Source organism: Rhinopithecus roxellana, chromosome 3, assembly GCF_007565055.1.
Source record: "Rhinopithecus roxellana isolate Shanxi Qingling chromosome 3, ASM756505v1, whole genome shotgun sequence".
Taxonomy (NCBI): Eukaryota; Metazoa; Chordata; class Mammalia; order Primates; family Cercopithecidae; genus Rhinopithecus; species Rhinopithecus roxellana.
Window position 1 is genome coordinate 34,546,998 of NC_044551.1, and position 12,997 is coordinate 34,559,994.

A 12,997-nucleotide genomic window follows, 5' to 3' on the forward strand; every position below is an offset into this window, starting at 1 on the left:
GGCAGAGGACTCTCCTGCACCTGTTTCCCCTTCATTGTCGTTAACTCAACAGCCCTTCATATTTTGGGGCAGCCTATTTTGGTCTCCCACACGGGTGCCAAGCTAAGAGTTGTGGAGATACCAAATGGCCCTGACTTGGTCATCTTTTGGTAGAGATAATTGCCTCTTTGATGAAGGCTGTTATAGGGGATAGGACTCCTTCTTTTGTAAATGGCAGAAACTCAATCAGCAAAACATTAAGAATTTATTGGCTTCAGCAATTAAGAAGGATGAGAGGTACTGTGGAATGCAGGGGTCAGGGAAGCCATCGGGACTCCCAGCTCTCAGCCTGCTTCCTTCTCCCCTGTCTCCCTGCTCACTGAAGGCAGACTCTGTGTTGGTCTGCATGAGCACATTTGGTGGAATCATTGGTTATCCCAAACTCATAGCCTTCTAATACCATCACAGCAGGGACAAAAGGCAGTCTTTCTTACCTGTTCCTGCAGAACCCACCCTCCCACCATCCACCTCTGGAGAAGATTGTTAGGGTCCTAGTCCATCTCTGAATGAACTACTGTAGCCTTGGAGCTGGGGTTCTCTCTTTGTGTAGGTTTGAGTGGTGCCTTGGAAGTTAGGAGAAAAGGTGGAGAAGATTGTTCTCATAACTGTAGGGGAAAATGTTTTTGTTATTCAAACCCACAAATATGCTCAGTATAATTATACCCAAAGTATTTGACATAGGAGATACTTATGGCTGGAATTCAAAACCCAGAGTAAGGTGTAAGTAAGGGAAAACTTTACAGAGAGACTAGAACTCCAAGAAGACTTGCAGTTTTGGGAAGAATGGTTGAGGCACTGGAAAAGTAGAATTTTCTAAAGATGGGTCTTATGAGATGGAGGGTCTTATGAGGATGGAGACCTAGTTTTACATAGTATTTATAGTTACGGGGATCTGGTTGTCTCCTTGGCATACAGTAGGTGCTCAATAGTTCTTGTTGGACAAATGCTGGTTAGCTACCATCATACCGCGTTTTGACTACTGCTACAGACTTTTAGCTCAGGAGTTGGCTTTTTTTTTTTTTCAAAAGGCCAAATACTAAATATTTCTTGGGTTTTATAGGCCATATAGTCTCTGTTGGAGCAACTGAACTCAGGTGGTAGTGTGTGGGAGTAGCCAGAGAGAATACATAAACAAATGAGTGTGCAGTGTTGCAACAGGACTTTACTTACAAAAACAGGTGGTGCAGCAGATTTGGCTTGCAGGCTACAGTTTGCTGATCCCTGTTCTCACTCATCTCCTGGCTTTCATCCTTACCAACCTTCAAGCCCATTTCGTACACAGCAGCTAGAGCAATCTTTTTCAAGATGTACTCAGAGCATGTCACTTCCTTGCACTAAGACATTTAGTGGTTGCCATATTTATTTTTGGTAAAAATGCTAACTCCTTAATGTATGTCCAAGTCTGAGTGGCCTGGCCCCTGTCTACCTCCTGAACCTCATCTGGAGCTCCTTGTCCTCCTTAGTGACATGCACCAGACACTGGATGTCTTCTGCGCTTGGGACTTTGACAGCCTGTCCTGCTTCACGCCATTGCACACACTGTCACCTCAGCCTGGAACATTGCTTCTGCTCTTGTTTCTTATCCTTCAGTTCTCAGCTAAATAGAACTTCCTCATAGACCTGTAGTCTGTACATAGACCCATAAATCTGTAATCCCCCCATCGAAATTGGGCAATGCTCCTCTTGCCACTGTGTTCTATCTATACTATTTGTTTTTGTTCTTGTCTTCCCAGAACACTTATCACTATGTGTAGTTATTCATCCATTTGTTAGATTACCTCTTTGTGTTCCTTCCACTAGACTAGAAGCTCAGGGGAAAGCAGGGACTATGTCTGTTTGGATCACTCTTAGGTACTTAAGGACCAGGTGTAATGTGGTCCTGGTATACTGCAAAAGCACAAAGTATACTGTGGAGATCTATAAATGTCTGAATGACAACAGAAATGCAGAAGTAGGATTAACAGTTTTGTTTCTTACCTTAATCTTGCCTGACTTCAGATTCAAAATATGAGCTGTTTATATGACAAAATCAGGGTCCATTCAGGCTGTTCAGGACTTCTCATGATCATTCTAGCTGATCATCTCTCCCAGCAATTTGGATTTTTTTTTTTTTTTTTTTTTTTTTTTTTTTTTTTTTGAGACGGAGTCTGGCTCTGTCACCTGGATTGGAGTGCAGTGGCGCAATCTCGGCTCACTGCAAGCTCCGCCTCCTGGGTTTGAGCAATTTTCCTGCCTCAGCCTCCCGAGTAGCTGGGACTACAGGCGCCCGCCATCATGCCCGGCTAATTTTTCTATTTTTAGTAGAGACGGGGTTTCACCTTGTTAGCCAGGATGGTCTCGATCTCCTGACCTCATGATCCGCTCACCTCGGTCTCCCAAAGTGCTGGGTTTACAGGTGTGAGCCACCATGGTCAACTGTAATTTGGATGCTTTTTTCAAAATTATGACATGTGAGCTGTAGGAGTTAAAAAAATAAAAACAAAATAATAAAATTATGATATATTTCAAAATGTATAGAAAAAGAGCTGTGTGCCTACCACTCAGATGCTATTTCTGTGTTTGTTTCAGATAACTTCTATATTGTAAACATTTTAATTTTTAAAATGTTATACATTTATACATTTTTCAGTAAAAAGCTATTTTATGTTGTCCTTGGGCTTTGTTTCCTGAAGTGGCAATTATTTCTGGGAAGATTGTGGTTGAGAAAGTCTCTTTTCAGCACTCCTATCCTGGACCAGTGCATGTCTTCTTCCTTTCTTAGTATAATGCTTCATTATTCATCTTCTTCCCACTTCTCCCCAAAATATGAAGCTAACAAAGCACAGTTACCTAATTTTGGATAGTTTTCAATGTTATTGTAAGGGAGAGGCTAGTAGCTAAAAACCTAAGCTAAGGAAATAAACTGAAATCAAACATAAAATTTAACCGAGTTTTCTTACAGAAGTCAAGGTAGAGAAAACATTGCTGTCTTTCATAGAGTCATAAAAGCAAACAGTGATTCTTCAGGAGACAAACTTTCCTTCTTTAATATGAATGCTAACATTGATTTGTCTTTCTCCTATGGTTTTCATCTTTTTTAACGTTATTTATTTATTTTTCGAGATGGAGTCTTCTGTTGCCCAGGCTGAAGTACAATGGTGTGATCTTGGCTCACTGCAACCTCTGCCTCCTGGGTTCAAGCAATTCTCCTGCCTCAGCCTCCCTAGTAGCTGGGATTACAGGCGCCCACCACCACAGCCGGCTACTTTTTGTATTTTTAGTAGAGATGGGGTTTCACTATGTGGGCCAGGCTGGTCTCAAACGCCCGACCTCAGGTGATCTGCCTGCCTCAGCCTCCCAAAGTGCTGGGATTACAGGCATGAGCCACCATGCCTGGCCCCATGCTTATTTATCATTTTCTCTGTAGTTTCTACCAGCAGACCCCTTCCCCCCATGTGATTTATATCTTTTATGGTTTTTGATGCTGAGCTTCCTGGTGTGTGTCAGGATAAAGCACTCACATCCGCCCCTGCTCCTTCATTAGCCCTAGGTGTGTGATGGCAAAAAGACCGAGATCCACAGGAGGGTTACCGTGAAGCTCCAGATGTAGCTGTAGGATGTGATTTTCAGATATTAAATCCTTAAAACTCACAAAGCTTGCCTGAACCACAAGAGGTCAATATTTAATATTCTTTTCATTTTAAGAGATGGCAGAGTAAACCACAGAGCAGCTGTGACTCTCATGACCAGGAGCGGCCAAAAGAGATTTTTTTTTTTTTTTTTTTTTTTTTTTTTTTGAGATGGAGTCTCGCTCTATCGCCCAGGCTGGAGTGCAGTGGCCGGATCTCAGCTCACTGCAAGCCCCGCCTCCCGGGTTCATGCTATTCTCCTGCCTCAGCCTCCGGAGTAGCTGGGACTACAGGCGCCCACCACCTCGCCCGGCTAGTTTTTTGTATTTTTTTTTAGTAGAGACGGGGTTTCACCATGTTAGCCAGGATGGTCTCGATCTCCTGACCTCGTGATCCGCCTGTCTCGGCCTCCCAAAGTGCTGGGATTACAGGCTTGAGCCACCGCGCCCGGCCAAGAGATTTTTTAATAGCCCTAGATTGTCTCGGTCCTGAGGTTTCTGCCTGTGAATGAGGCCCCTTAGACAAATCCTCTACTGTGTGTAGGGGAGAAGGCCCTTTCATTTGAGGAAATCTTAACAGAGGATTTTGGTATAACACAGTGACGTGTAGCTGGGTTTAAATCTCACAGGTATATGTTATGAGCTGCATGACTCTGGGCAAGTTACTTAACCTCTCTGTGCTTTATTTTCTTGCCTGCATAATAGAATTATTATTAGGTTGGTGTAAAAGTAATTGCGATTTTTACCATTAAAAGTAATATTGCTTCACTTCGTTCAATTGTTATAAGAATAACATGAGAGAACACATGTAAAATGGTTCAGACAGCATCTGGCATATTGTAAGTCCTTGATAAGTGTTAGTATAACTTGAAACCCATACCAAAGTAAAGCGCAGTGTTGGGAGTCCTGTCTGCTGTCTGCCAACTAATTGTGTCCCTGAAATATTTTCATAGAACCCATAAGACTTTGTAGAGCACAATGTGACAATACTAGATTTGCTAGTTTTCCTCTGGGCTTTTCAGATCCCTTGGTCTACTGGGGCCTAGAACGCTTGTCCTTCCACAGTGAATTTTAAGATGAATAAAGCAGCTGCCCCATGGTTCTCAGGAGTCACCAGTAGTGGTTCCAGAACAGAACCAAGCCTTCCTAACAGCCCTGGAAGGTCACCACCCCAGGGCTGTTAGGAAGCATCCCTTCCTTCCTGGGGTGGAATAAGGTGGACAAGCCAAGGCTTCTGGCCCATCCACTGTTGTTCAGCTCCTAAAGAGAGAGCTTCTTGTCTCCTGGAGCATCCCCTTTGAGTCTCTTGAGGTTCACTAGAGGTGGGGACCCACAGCTGGCTCTTCTCTGGCTTGCAGCCCTGGTACTAGGAGAGAACTTCACATCCTGGAAGGCAATGAGACTACTTGTTTGCAAAATCATCATTATGATATCAGATGCCTGAGATTTTCTTCCAGATGTCCTTGAAGGCTGTTTTAAGAACTCATCCACCACCTCTTACCGCCCCCACCTGGTTTTTTTCTCCTCACTCTTCATGCAAGCCCGATACTCTTTGCTGCATATCCCGTGGCAAGTTGACAGCACCATCTAACTTCTGGCTTCTCTCTCCTGGTTTTCTGTCTGTTTTTGACAATCGGGCTTCAATCACAGGTGGCCTCGGAGGGGCTTATTCATCATGCCTGCACCACTGGCCCTGCAATTCTCCACAGCACTGGGCTGTTTCATTTCCATCCAATCGGCCAAGTTCATCTTTGTCTTCTCAAAGTTTTTTCCTGCCACACTGCTGCTCCTTCCTTAATTGTCTAACCTTAAGTCACCTTGGGGTGTTGATATCCCAAATGTACCCTGTAAGGAAGCCAAGGTGTCCATGTATTTGTGAAATCTGATTTGCATGAGTGGGCACAATGGGAATGCCAGACCTTCTGTGTTTCCTGGGAAATTCTTTTAAACTGGTTTGACAGATTAAGCTATTTCCAGTGAATCAACCTACCTGCCCACTCCAACACCATTCTGATGGTTGAGAGTAGGTCCTAAGAGTTCTGAAATTTAATCATCTTTCTTTCTTATATGGTTTGTGGAGAAGAAAACATTTGGAGAAATATTTGCCAGCTCTTTTTGGGACCTGAATCTATGTATCAAATGATATTTTCTTTTTTTCTGGCACAATAAAGGGTAAAGAACATAGGTCTGGGTTGAAGTATGGGGTAATTGTCTAAAAATCAAGGTAAAGTCCCCAGCTTTCCCCCATATTCAACAAGCGACTTTATCCAACTCACTTTCCTTCTCTAGGCTTAGTTTCATCATTCAGCAAATGGTATTTACAGGGGTATTATAAGGACAGATGTGATGGTGTACTTAGCTTAGTACCTTGCCTTCAGCAGGCAGTCAACAAATGTGAGTTTCTCAGTGGGTTCCACATCTATTTAAAGAGAGATTGAATATGATGCTCATTAAGTAGGACATCTAGTTTCATTTGGAGGTAAATTTATTTTTTAATTTTGAGAAAAAATCCAAATGTATAAAGAGTGATCACTTTTCCCCCATCAAGTAGAATTAACATTATTGTCTTGAGAATTGACACCCCAATATCCATTCTACCTAGAATGATTTGTCTAAGGCAATTATACAGACCTCAATTCCCTTGCTAGTATTTGGAGAATAAGTATATTTCGTTTAGGAATTGAGTATGAGTGACCCAGTTGTGGAGACCAGCTCAGTTGGGGAGACCCTAACCCAGAGGCACTAGAGGAATTAAAGACACATGCACAGAAATATAGAGGTGTGAGGTGGGAAACTGGGGGGTCTCACAGCCTTCAGAGCTGAGAGCCCCGAACTCATTTACCCATGTATTTATTAACAGTAAGCCAGTCATTAGCATTGTTTGTATAGATATTCGATTAAAAGTATCCCTTATGGGAAACAAAGTGATGGGCCAAAATAAAGGAATATGTTGGGCCAGTTAACTGCAGCAGGAGCATGTCCTTAAGGCACAGATCACTTATGCTATTGTTTGTGGCTTAAGAATGCCTTTAAGCGGTTTTCTGTCCTGGGCTGGCCGGGTGTTCCTTGCCCTCATTCCAGTAAACCCACAACCTTCCAGTGTGGGCATTATGGCCATCATGTACATGTCACAGTGCTGCAGAGATTTTGTTTATGGCCAGTTTTGGGACCAGTTTATGGCCTGATTTTGGGTGGCTTGTTCCCAACACCCAGTTCTGTCTTGGGACTTTCAGAAAGGTTTCCTAACCCCCGAGAAAGAAACATTAAGAAGGCATTTACCCTTTCTGCCTATGTGATACCTAGGACTGTGGCAGCCACCTCGTGGCTATGATGGGCTTCAGCATGGGCTCAAAGTCACCAGACTGAGGACGGCAGAACAGAGGGATAGGACAAACCTCTTTCCTTGATGTCTCTGCCAAGCCGTGACATTAATCGACCCTGAAAATAGCTTTACTTTTAGATTTCCTATTAAATTATTGTTTAAGCCATTTGGGTCACAGTTTTCCTATTGTTTGCAGCCATCTACTTGATACAATAATTACTAATATTTACTCTGTCTGTCCCTACACCAAATTACATATTGTGTTCATTATCATTGCTTAATAGAAAGTCCTGATACCTGATAGGGCAATCCCTGTATTTTACTCTTCTTTTAAAGAAATGCCATGATTATTCTTAGTTCTTTGCTCCTTTATACAAATTTAAGAGATTCATCTTCTCTTTACACATACAAACGAACATACACCCTTTTAAAAGTTAACAATAACTACTAGAACCTTAACAACAGCCCTGACAGGACAATTTGGAGAAGAACTAATATCTTTATAATACAACATATGTCATGTTCACGGTGTATACTTGTTATTTAGGTCTTGACTGTTTTATAAAAATTCTTTTTATTAATGTTTTATAGTTTGTAAATACTTTATCTGTTGCTATTATAAAGGGAATTCATACAGTATTACCTTTTCTAACAGTGGCTCACGTATAGGAGCACAGTTGATGTTAGTAGGTTGACTTATACCTTAAAACCGTTTGAATTCTTATTTGTTTTGATCATTTTTGCTTAGATATTTTTCATTTTATATATAAAAAATGTGTTCTTTGGAAAATTTACAGGAAAGTTGCAAAATTAAAATAGTACACAGTCTACTTACGTAGTGTTGTATAAAAGAATTTGACTGGATTTGTCCCTGGTTTCTCAGAGGTAACCTCTAAATCCTTAGATTGTCCTGAGTGATGCGAGTGTCTTGGTTACTCATGGTGGGTCCCTGAGACCTGCTTGAGTTGAGGCTTAAGCAGACAAATCAGGGTGGGGCTGGCTATGCCAGAAAAACCAATCATGTGATGAGATGGTTGAGATTTAAGTCAGGTGATATCAGCCTGATCTTTAGGAATAGGAATCAGACTGGAGATTGAGTTAAATGGTATGGCCAATGATTCAATCAGTTATGCCTATGTAATGAAACCTCTGTAAGAAGTCTGGACATTGAGGCTCAGGAGAACCTCCCTGATTGGTAATTGATTGGTTATTATACATGGATGTACCAGGAGGGTGATGTGTCCTGAGGACATGGAAACTTCTAATTTGGTGCCTTCTCAGACCTGATTCTATGCTTTTTTTAATTTTTAATTTTTTTCATTTGGCTGGTCCCAAAACCTGTAATTGAAAGTACAGTCATCCCTTGGTATTCTTGGGGGATTGGTTCCAGGACCCCAGCAGATACTAAAAACCAACACATGTTCAAGTCTCTTATATGAAATGGAATAGTATTTGCATGTAACATATGTACATTTTCCTGTATAGTTTAAATCATCTCTAGATTACTTACAATGCCAATTATGATGTAAATAGTAGTTATACTGCATTTTGAAATGTGTATTATTACATAGCATTTTCCTGAGTTCTGGAGTTGTTCCTGCAAGTTATCAAACCTGAAGGCATAGTGGGAGCTCCTGAGTTAATATCTCATTGGTCAGAATTGTGGCTGGCCTGGAAACCCCAGAGCTTGTGGCTGGTCTGTGAAGTGAGGGCAGTCTTGGAGAGGACTGTGTCCTTAGACTGTGAAATCTTGCTCAACTCTGGATAGTTAGTACCAGAATTGCATTGCAGTACCCCTTACTGTGATTCATCTGTCATTAACATCTAACCCTGCATGCTTTATCATTTGTTGTACCCCTCTCTTTCTCTCTTTTTTTTTTTTTTTTACCTCTCCCTAAATACTTCAGTGGTATTTTTGAAGAATACAGATATTCTCTTACAGAACCGCAGTACAGTTATCAACACCAACATCAGTAAATTTAACATTGATGTTGTACTTTACAATTCATAGTCCAATTTTATCACTTGACCCAAAATCTTTTATTTCATTTCTTTAGTACAGGATCCAGTCTAAGGTCAGGTATTGCAAAGCTTTTTCTGTATATGTTAAGATCATTCCCCCTGTTATTCTGTTAAACAATTCTTGCATTCATATAGGCGTGTTTGATTAATTCATAAAATGACTTTGCCTAATAGTTTATTTGGAAGTTTTGCATGTCTTATTTTATCCTGCAATCTCTTTTTCTGGGAATTTTTGTTTCTGTCTTTCATTGCTACATGCTGAATCATTACTTCAGATCTATCTTTTGATCCATAAGTTTTCTCATTAGGGATGATTAGTCTATGTGTCCCACCCATTGATAATATATAGCAATTGTAGCAGAATTCATATGCAGAAAAATATGTAAACTGTACTATCATTTATATTATAAATATATATAATATATAATTTTCATTTCTAAGGGTTCGTTCATTTGTAAATAGTTTTGAGTCCATCTCTTATCTATAAAATTGTTTTATACACTGTCATTTAAAATTCTCAGTCTGGTAATTCTAATTTCTCAAGTTTTTGGAGATTATACTTTTTTGTCTCACATTTGTATAAATGTGTTACTGTTTTGTCCTGCTGACTCTCACTCATGGTGATTCATTTCCTTGTATGTCTGGTAATCTTTGGTTATGAGAGTGTGTGAGGTTGTTATTAAATTGGAGATGGTTTCCTCCCGAGAGGGCTTGCAATTATTTTGCTTCTACTGTGAATCAAGGAGTGCTACCAAATAGGACCATGTTAGTTCGTTTCAGGGTCCCTGGCTTATTTTGCTTAACTCAGATTTAGCTTCCACTCCCAGGTTGCTATTGGCTTCAGGTCTTGTCTTAAAATTGAAACACTGATTGTGTGCAACCACACTGCTCCTATGTGCTCACTGCTCATGGCTTTAAGTTCAATATTTGTGTTAGCTTCCCTTTGTGAGTTACTCTTGCATCCTGTGAGTTCAATGCAATTACAAGTATATTCTACATAGGTTCTACTTGTTTTGAAGGAATGGGTCTTTCAGAATCTATCAATAACACTCCTGGAAACAGAAGATTATTCTTTATTCTGTTTCGTGACCTTTTTTAAGAAACAAAAATTCCTCTAAGTCTGCAATAAACAAGGATAAAAGAGGGACGATCAGGTTAATTTTAATAATCATTCCCATTTGAAATGGGGAGAAATGAAGACACACAGTAGTCACTGGTCTGGAGCAATTCTGACCACATTTTGAAGGTTTCCTAGCTTGTTATTGAAGCATACTCCACAGGCTTCCATTCTGCTCCCTGGAAACATTTCTAACGTAAATTTTTCTTCCTTGTCCCTGCTCTGCTTTATAGGAAATTCTTTTCTTTGCATTATTCTCTTTGGCCACAAAGGTGGGCATAGGGATTTTACACCTTACTTGGAAACTGGCTTAGCTCTTTTCTTGACCATCATTGGTCAAGAAAACTACACTGGAGCCCCAGTGTAGTTTTAGATCTTGAACAGTCATTTTCATTTCAGGCTCTCGACAACACAATATTCTTAAAAACTTTGCAGTCACATTAGCCATTGGATTCCACTAGTTCCACATGCCAGTAGCCACTCCCATCTTTTAGTAATGGCCTTCATGGGAACATTATCAAGCACTGAAGCAGAGACTTAAGAGGCAGGGCTCTGGAACTGGACTGATTTGTACCAGTATCTCATCTTTGCCCCTTATGACTCTGCTCTGTTATCCTGGAGATTAACTTCTTGAAGTTACACTTTCTTAATCTGTATGATGAGGATAATAATGAGAGTACATTACTTTTTTGTGGCTTATACTGAGGATTTACTGAGAAAATGCGCATACAACAACTGGCGGTGGGTAAGTACTCGGAAATGGGAGCCATAATTGTCAGGGAGTGCTTAGATTATCATGGCAGATAAGGAGCTCTTTTGCTGTCGTTCCCCATACATGTAAGCTTGCATTCATGCTCTGTCCCTGGCCTGCAGGCCCCTTGCCTATGGAAGTTCTGTTCATTCTTCAAAGCCTGGATCAGTTACCACCTCTGCTATTACACTTTCCCTCATCTCTCAGGCAGATTTCATTTTTTCTTCCTCTGTCTCAATAGCAGCTGTTTACACATCTGTTTATTACTTCTCTAACTCCACCTTTTATTAGAGCAGGTTATGTATCTTAATGTTTTGCCCACAAGATGGGAGACATGACTTTATTTGTCAGTATTTCTTTTCCTGCCTCCACCTGTAACAGTAGGCTCTCTCCTAATACGTGCATTGAATTTAATTCATACAATAGACTTCACAGAGGCTAGGTAGTGCTTCCCTTGGGATTGTGTTCAACTGTTTATTTCAGAAACTTTTCCAGACTTTTCAAACTGCTTAACCAAATGGGGTTGTATTAGGCTGTTCTCACATTGGTATAAAGACATCCCTGAGACTGGGTAATTTATAAAGAAAAGAGGTTTAATTGGCTCACAGTTCTGCAGCCTGTACAGGAAGCATAGCAGCTTCTGCTTCTGGGGAGGCCTCAAGAAGCTTCCAATCATGGCAGAGGACAAAGGGGCAGCAGGCATCTCACATGGCAGGAACAGAAGCAAGAGAATGAAGGAGGAGGTGCCATACACTTTTATACAACCAGATCATGCAAGAATTCGTTCACAATCGCAACAACAGGACCAAGGTGGGGGGATGGTATCAAATGATTCCTGAGAAAAGTCCCCCATGATCCAATTGCCTCCCACCAGGCCCCACCTCCAACACTGGGCATTACAATTGAACATGAGATTGGGGTGGGGACACAGATCCAAACCATATCAGGGTGTTTATTCTTCTCACGTAAGAAGTCAGGAGGTGAGGGCTAGTGCAGTTGTTTAACGATGTCTTCAAGAACATATGCTCGTTCTCTATTTCTGTTTTCTCATGCTTAGTGTGAGGCTTTCAAGGTCAGGGTTACAAAATGACAGCTGCATCTCTGAGCATCATATCTGCATTCCAGTCAAGAAGGCGAGTGAGAGGAAAGGGCAAAAGATAAAAACTTCAGTGTCCAGCTGCTTTAAAGGAGGTGCAGGAAGCACCATCAGTGACTTCTCATCTCATCAGTCAGGATAGGTCACATGACTCCTTTCAGCTGTAGGGGAGGATGGGAAATTAGTAATAGGAACATTATTACACCAAACAAAATTAGGGTTCTGTTTGAAAATAAAAATGGGAAATGATATTGGATAGCAACAGGCAGAGATGTGTATTTGTTTGTGCTGTTTGGTGGCTGAAAAAAATGAACTCTGGGCAGCTTAAGAAAGACACTGAGCTCACAGCATGGATAAAGCCTCAGAAAGTCCGATATCAGGTAATACCGGGAACTTCGACAGCAGAAATCCATGCGCTTTCTCTCTAGGGTATGCTATTTATGGGACTCAGTAATGAAGCAGGCTTCCACTAACTGTTATAAACTTCAGATTCCTGAGATGGGAAATGCCATTGGCAAGCTAAGGCTGCTTGTTTGCCTCGGCCGAGCCAGCTTCATCTGGGTGGCAGGATCATGAGGCACAGAGAGTGCCCCTGGGCTCTGGCCTTACCTGGGTGTTAGAGTTTGTTTCCAAAGAAAAGTGAATTCTTGAGGGCTGGGCAGTTATCATTACTAGCTTGGGCATAGACGAATTTAACACAAGGGATAGAATGCAGTTTTGCCAGTGTTGGGATCAGAAAACAATACCCCGAAATGAAGGCCTCAGAAACAGCTTCAAAAGTAAAGATTTCTCCTTGACCTTTTCCTGCCCTTATGTCTCTGTCCCATTCTTCCTCACGGTTAGCCATGAAAACTAGAATCCCTCTTCCCCAGGGCATATCGTAGACCGAAACTGCTTTCCTCAAAGTCAGCCATAGAACATAAAAATGTTCTATGCAAAAACTGGTCATTAAAATTATCTGGCCTACTTTGTTTCACTGCATGTCATAAGACCCCCATTCCAGAGAAGATGTTGGCCCACGCTCAGAAGAAAGGAGTACTGCA